Genomic DNA, 8,410 nt, shown 5'->3' on the forward strand with positions numbered 1-8,410 from the left:
TAGAAGTGATATCGAGGGGTGGTCATCTTGCCTGCAAGGTTCTCAGAGTTGTCGAAATCTTGATCCTCGTAAGCGTACTCAACAGGTTCCTCGTTCACGAACTCGTCTCCCGGCTCTACCCAAGACAAGAACACAAGCAACGGAACCACAATCAATCATGAGAAAAGCACAAGCAACATGATGCAAAACATGTATGATATGCGAGATATGATATGTGATGCATATGCGTGCTCCGGAAGGAAAATGATGAACAAGGCAGTAACTTGACAAACCAAGCATGCCACTGGAAAGGTGATATGATTTCGATCGAAATCGATATAAAGATCACCGGAAACGGATGCACGGTTTGCAAATGGCAAGCAAAACAAGAATGACACGAATCTGCGATTAACAGCATGATAGCACTTAAAATGCAACAAGTAACAATGCTACGACACTCCAACATAGAAACAAAGCATATGACAGTAATTCACAGGAGATGCTTGACAAAAGATGAACACTGAGCTACGGCTAGATCACAACATAACAAGCTCAAACAAGCATGGCAAAAGTGCAAAAGATAACAGGTTCACAGACTTGGAGAAATTACTGGACATGCCTGAAACAGCATCAGGTAGCAATGTTCAGAGCACGAAATCAACATGCTACAAGAACTTAACATGGCAAAAAATGGCATGGCAGTATTATACTAAATGCATATGACAAAAGTCCCTTACTGACCATAAGCCAAAAAGGACCAGAAGATATGATAGCAAGCATGTAAACATAGCAAGTTTCGTTAATAGGTTTCACACAGCAGAAAAAGAGCATGGCAGAAACAATAATATGAAGGCATCTTGGTGAGCTTGATGCACTCCACAAATCAATGCATGACAAAACTAGCATACCTACAGCAAGATGGCATGTTTATGAAGCTATCCATGGCAAGACCAAATACATAGCATGTATGGATCAACTACAACAAGCTTGGCAAAAATGAATATCATGTTAAGAATCTGCCAGAAATATTTTATAGCAAAAGTAGAGGAAGATTGAGTCATGCGATGGCACTCCATAATTGCAAACAAGGGCAGGAATTGATCAATTACAGCAATATCTACAAAACATCTTTGCTGAACATCTCCAAAATATGCATGGATCTCTCTGTAGCATCGAGTTTACATGGCAACAAAATCACAGCAGACAAAGACTTGGAGAAATTACTGTCCCTGAAATCAGAAACATTACGGAGCCTAGTTTGCATGCTTGTGCTAGTCACCACAAAGATCACAAAAATACATGGCATATACCACTGGAAAGATGGCATGGCATACAACAAAACACATGTAGAGCTCATGCCCATAAGATGCACAGATTAAATGTTACAAAAATAACAAATCTCCAAGTTCTGCTAAGAACCAGCAGATAACAGCAAATAGCACTCTTGCACCAGAGATTTGGGCATCAAGATGACCTCTAATGAACATGGTGCAATTGAATAAAATGTAGAGCATCATGAGGCGAACAATTCAATGTATTACACGCGCGAAACGGAGCTATGTGCAGAGAGTTATGCCATGATGAGCAGGGGTATATAATATGAAAATGCAAAAAAACTTGGGGAAAATTCGGGGGGGTCTCGGGTCAACCTTGTTGACTGGATCGGGATCGAGGGCTCGGGCTCCCGAGGCGGCTCGCCGGAGCGGCGCCGGAGACGGCAGCGGGGACGAGGAGGAGGGGCGACGAGGGGAGGACGGCGGCCGGAGGGGCGACGACGCGGAGGCGGCGGCGCTCGGGCGCGGCGGCGGAGCATCGCGCCGGCGATGGCGGCGGCGGCGGCCGGTGCCGAGCGGCGAGGCGGCGGCGGCGCTGGCGCGGGAGGCGGCGGGCCAGCGCGGGCGCGGGGCGTTGGCGACTGGCTCGGGCAGGCCCGCGGCGGGCCTGAGGGCCGGCGCGGTACGGGCGGCGGCGGGCGCCACGTGGCGGCGCTGGATTGGTCCGGGGCGGCTGCGCGATTTTTGTCCGGCCGGCGGCGGACGTGTCCCTCGGCGCGGAGGGATAGGGTTAGGGTTGGACTGCGAGTGTATTTCGGGAGAGATGCCTATTTATAGGTAGAGGGAGCTAGGAGAGTCCAAATGAGGTGCGGTTTTCGCCCGCACGATCGTGATCGAACGACCTACAGCATGGAAGAGAGTTTGGTGGGTTTTGGGCTGTTTAAAGAGGGGTTTTTTGCTGGAACACACAGAAGGCATCTGCGGTTACCCGGTTAACCGTTGGAGTACCAAACGACATCCAAATGGAACGAAACTTGACCGGTGGTCTACCGGTAGTATACCAAGGCCACTTGGCAAGCCTCGGTCCATTCCGAGAACGTTTGACACCCGCTCACGAAAGAAAACAAGAGGGGTGCGCCGGAGGAGATGGGAGCACCGGATTGCAAAACGGACAACGGGGAAAAATGCTCGGATGCATGAGACGAACACGTATGCAAATGCAATGCACATGATGACATGGTATGAGATGCATGAAAAGAACAAAAATCAAAACGAACACAAAACCTGACCACGAAGGGAATATCATAGCACATAGCCGAAAATGGCAAGAGTTGGAGTTAACAATATGGAAAGTTACATCCGGGGTGTTACAACTGTCCACCACTACGAGAGGATCTCGCCCCGAGATCTAGGACTGAAAGAACTCCGGATATTCAGAACGGAGATGGTCCTCGCGTTCCCAGGTGGCTTCCCGGTCGGAATGGTGCGACCACTTCACTTTCAGGAATTTGATTGACTTGTTGCGAGTCTTGCGCTCAGTTTCTTCAAGAATAGCAACGGGTGCTCATGATAAGACAAATCTTCTTGGAGGTCAATCTCTTCGAAGTTGATAGTGCGCTCAGGCGTCTAGAAGCACTTGCGGAGCTGTGACACGTGGAACACATCGTGCACGTTCGTGAAGTTGGAAGGAAGCTCAAGTTGATAGGCGAGGTCGCCTCTTTTGCCAATGATCTTGAAAGGACCCACGTATCTAGGGGCAAGCTTCCCTTTGATACCGAAGTGACGAGTGCCTTTCATTGGAGAGACGCGGAGGTAGACATGGTCTCCGATCTCGAAAGCCACACCACGGTGCTTACTATCATAGTAACTCTTCTAGCGCGATTGCGCGGCTTTGAGATTATCACGGATGACTTTAGACATTTCTTCAGCCTCTGTGATTAAGTCATTGCCAAAAAGTTGGCGTTCACCAGTCTTTGACCAATTGAGAAGAGTACGGCACTTTCTGCCATAGAGAATCTCGAATGGGGCCTTGCCCGAACTCGCTTGGAAGCTGTTGTTGTAGGAGAATTCGGCATATGGAAGACAATCTTCCCATTTCATGCCAAAGGAAATGACACAAGCCCTGAGCATATCTTCAAGAATTTGATTGACTCGCTCGACTTGGCCACTAGTTTGAGGATGAAAAGCTGTGCTGAAGCGAATGTTTGTGCCCATGGCCTTCTGGAAGGAGTCCCAGAACTTCGAGGTGAAGATGCTTCCACGATCTGAAGAAATCAATTGTGGAATGCCGTGCAAGGAGACAATTCTGGAGGTGTATAGCTCTGCCAACTGAGTTGCTGTGATAGACTCTTTGATTGGAAGGAAATGGGCCACTTTTGAAAGCTTGTCAATGACAACGAAGATAGCATCATTTCCGCGTTTGGACTTGGGAAAACCAGTCACGAAGTCCATTTCGATACGATCAAACTTCCATTCTGGGATAGCAAGAGGTTGAAGGAGACCAGCTGGTCGTTGGTGTTCTGCTTTCACTCTTCGACAGACATCACATTCATTCACGTATTGAGCAATTTCTCGCTTCATTCGAGTCCACCAATACGATTGCTTGAGGTCATGGTACATCTTCGTACTTCCAGGATGAATGGAAAGAAGAGAATTGTGCGCCTCGTTCATAATGACTTTCCTTAGATCACCTTTAGGAACCAAAATCCGGTCCTCGAAGAATAAAGTGTCTTTGTCATCCATGCGATAGCACTTGTATTAGGAAAGACCCTTGTCGATACCACGTTTCACCTTCTTCACCATGGTATCCAGGAGTTGTGCATCACGAATTTGATCTTCCAAAGTAGGAGAGACTATGAGGTTGGCGAGAAACCCTTGAGGAACAACTTGGAGATTCAGCTTGCGGAAAGCTTCTAAAGATCCGGTTGGAATGGCTTGAGAATTAAGTTGTTGCAATAAGCCTTCCTGCTTAAAGCATCTGCAATGACATTGGCCTTGCCTGGAGTATACTCAATACTCGGATTGTACTCTTGAATCGTTTCGACCCATCGAGTCTGCCTAAGGTTGAGGTTGGGCTGAGTGAAGATATACTTGAGACTCTTGTGATCGGTGAATATGTCCACTTGTCTACCCAACAAGAGATGTCTCCATGTTATTAATGCATGGACAACTGCCGCCAACTCAAGATCGTGAGTGGGGTAGTTCTTCTCATTGGGCTTCAACTGACGAGAGGTATAGGCCACGACTTTCTTCTCTTGCATTAACACAGCACTGAGACCTTGGAGAGAAGCATCACAGAAAACTTCAAATGGCTTGGATTCATCAGGAGGAGTCAAGACAGGAGCTGTGACAAGTTTCTCTTTGAGAGTGTTGAAAGCAACGTCACACTCAGGAGACCAGACATACTTCACATGCTTCTGGAGGAGGTTGGAAAGAGGCTTTGCAATCTTAGAGAAATTCTCAACGAATCTTCGGCAATAGCCTGCAAGACCAAGAAAACTGCGGAGCTGCTTGACATTCTGAGGAGGTTCCCAATTCACAATTGCGGACACCTTCTCGGGGTTAACAGGGATGCCCTTGGCAGAGATGATGTGACCACGGAAAAGTACTTCATCGAGCCAAAACTCACATTTTGAGAACTTCGCATAGAATTGATTCTCTCTGAGCTTGTCGAGCACCAATCGCAAATGTTTGGCATGGTCCTTCTTATTCTTGGAGAAGACCAAGATATCATCGAGATACACCAGAACGAATTCATTGGTATAGGGGTTGAAGATAAAATTCCTCATCCGAGAGAATACTGGAGGAGCATTGACAAGGCCGAAAGACACGACAGTATATTCATAAGAACCAAAGCTTGTTCTGAATGCTGTCTTGGGAATATCTTCTTCACGAATGCGAATCTGATGATAACCCATACTGTCGTGGAATTGTCACGGCAGATGTCCTCGAGCTAGGACTTAGTCGTGGAGCCATCGCAACTAGGAAGCTTAAAGGGGTTAAACGGGACAAGGAACATGGGGGTTATCCTGGTTCGGCCCCTTACGGTGAAGGTAAAAGCCTACGTCCAGTTGAGGTGGTATTGATTAGGGTTTCGATGATCAGGGAGCTTGATCGCTATGCCTGGCTCTCGACGAGATCTTACTTGTCCCTAAACCGCCGCCCGGTCGTCCCTTTATATAGAGAGGTTGACGCCCAACGGCTCTCAGAGTCCCGGCCGGCTCATAAGAGTGTCCGGCTCGGACTCTCAATTATTCTTGCCTTACACTACAAGTCTTGCCATACGGCAGTTTATCACTACGGGCCTTAAGCCTCCTCCGGGTCTTAAGCCCATTATCTAACCCGCCGTCTTCAAGCTTGGTACTGGGCTTCGCGTGATGACCATTATGACGTAACCCGGCCCCTCCTGGGCGGGTGACTCTAACGGTATATCCTCAACAGGCCCCAGATTGATTTGAACCAGTTCATGTCAATCTTCAATTCCTTTGAGAGAGAAAAATCTTCCGGCTTATGGTCGGGCAAAGGTTATAACCCGCCATGACGTCATCTTCCGGATTTCTGGTAACCCGCCATGACGTCATCTTCCATTAAGTCCTTTTTTTTATCCCACCATATCCTCAACGGATCTTATCTTTAAAGGCCATCCCAAAAATCGAGGCATTTTTGTGGTGAGATAATCACGCCGTGGCCTCCTCGTTTCTCGCGCCCACTTATGAGCCTCACCTTATAAATAGCCCGGCCCATGAGTCTCCAGTTACTTGTCGCCTCCATCGTCTTCCTCCTCTCGCCACTGTATTGCCGCTCGAGCTCCACTGCCGCCGCCGCCGCGGGTCTCCTCGTCTTCACCGACTCAGGCAGCTGCATCAACCTGACGTGACCAGAGAAACGGCGGCGACCTCCGCAACTCTCTAGCACCCGTAAGCCCTTGCCACTCCATAGAGTAGATCCGCATTAGGGTTCTTTGTTGTTCTTCCCGTGTTCGTCGCCGTTCATCGCGAGCTCTTGATAGATTCCATTATTACCACCTTTTCTTGATCTTTAGACTGTATAGAACTGATGCGGTAGCTGTTTCACGCCCGTTCCCAATGTACATAGATCCCTTTTCATTGCATAAAGGCTCCGTTCAAACCCTTGAACTTCTTGTGTGTCTGTTCTAGGTCTAGAAATTTTTTCCTTTTAGCCAACCGTTTGATCCAAAATAATTACTGCGATCTGTGAAACTTGTTTTCACCACACTTAGTCAAAAATTGCATCTGCTGAGCTATGGCGGCTCACATTTCCGGCTTAAAAGAAGCCACGCACTGTGAAATTTCCGGCTTATTTATGATAAAGCTATAGACAATTTGAATTACTCACGATACCTTCAGCGGCTTAGATAACCCGATGCACTTAACCATATGTCATTAGGCCCCTCTCATAAGCCGCCATTTGAGTATTGAACAGTAGACGTCTGTCGGCTTATAATTGAACCGGACATTTTCCTTTTGTCATAGGCTTCATCTTTCACAATGCCTCCCAAAGCTCCCAAGGCACCCATCACGTGCAACTGGATGAGATCCAATGTCACCGACGACACTTTAGCTGATTTCGTAAAGACGGGTTACTTGCCCAAGAAGGAAATCATGTCTTATCGTGCCCCTGACCCGTCGGAGGAAAGACCTCAACCAAGAGATGGTGAGGTGGTGATATTTGCTGATCACATGAGCCGGGGCTTCGCACCGCCCGGCTCAAAATTCTTTAGAGAGGTTCTGAACTTCTTTGATCTGCGGCCGCAAGACATAGGACCCAATCCGTGTCAAATATTTGCAATTTTCAAGTATTCTGCGAAGTCTATCTTGGAGAAGAGCCCAGCCTGCTGCTCTTTAGAGAGCTATTTTATCTGAACCGCCAGAATGAGTGCGCCAACGGGCCGAGCCTGGAACTTGGTGGAATCTCCATTCAACGCCGGAGAGATTGCCTCTTTCCTTATGCTGAGCCGCCAAGCCATCCAAAGGACTGGAACCAGACGTGGTTTTATTGCTAGGACACTTCTCCGGCTGACGAGAGCCCTCTGCCCGGCTTTCGTGCCCTGCGTCTGGAGCCAAATCACCCTTTGCCAGACAAACTCTCTCAAGCTGAGCGTCAACCTCTGATTCCCACCATCAATAAGATCAAGGCTCTCCTGGGAAACGGCCTCAACGGCATTGATCTGGTCCGGGTTTGGATCTCTTGGCGGGTGATCCCCTTGAGCCGCCGCCCCGGCTTAATGTGTGCTTACACGGGCCGGAAGGATGACCCTCTGCGGCACAGCCCCAACGATCTTCCTGAGGACGTTGTGGACGACATGACCAAGTCTCTCCTGAATGAGAGCTTAGCCGACTGTGGGAGAACCGGCCTGAACCCCTTCTGCCAAGCTAACCCGGCTCCGGCGGTAAGCCACTGACCTGAACACCTTGGTTTTCTTTTTAATAGTTTCCATCTGAACCTTAAGAAATCTTTGCTGTATGTTTTAGGCTAATGACAAGTTCTGGAAGGTCAAATATGACCATGAAGCGGCCAAAAAAGCCAGGAAGGCTAAGAAAGCCGCCAGGAGAGCCGCTCCCCGCAAGAAGGGAAGCAGGCCTACTGCCTCAGAGCTGCTTCAGCTAAGTGACAGCTCCGAGTCAGAGGTAACCCCTAAATCTGTAGGCTCTTGTTCTATTTCTTGTTTATTCCTATCCACCTTATCGATACTGATCATCAGCAGGATGACACCGGAGCAAGTAACCCGGTGACTGAAGAGGTAACGACACTTTCCTCCGACTCGGAGCCCTTGCCAAGGCTGAAAGTCCGAAGAGTAACCCGGAAAGTAAGATTTTCACATCCTTTAGCTTATCAAGATCCTCAATTTCTTTTGAAGCAACAGATTCATGAGAGCCGACGGCACAACCGGACCAACAATGATGCAGACCTCTCCTCCGGCTTACCTGAAGCATCAAGGAAGCGCCGGACCGAGGTTATCTCCAACTTATATCCTTTTCATCCTTTGGCGGGCGTTACTCGTAATCCGCTCAATTCTTCTGATTCAAATTATCAGGAAACTTCACCTTCCTCTGGCGATTCTATGCAATCTAACCTGCCGGCTTTCAAGACCGCACCCGGGTAACGATGATCATCTTATGTTGCGCTTATCTTTGCTC

The sequence above is a fragment of the Triticum aestivum genome, chromosome 1D (assembly GCF_018294505.1).
Source record: "Triticum aestivum cultivar Chinese Spring chromosome 1D, IWGSC CS RefSeq v2.1, whole genome shotgun sequence".
NCBI classification, from domain to species: domain Eukaryota; kingdom Viridiplantae; phylum Streptophyta; class Magnoliopsida; order Poales; family Poaceae; genus Triticum; species Triticum aestivum.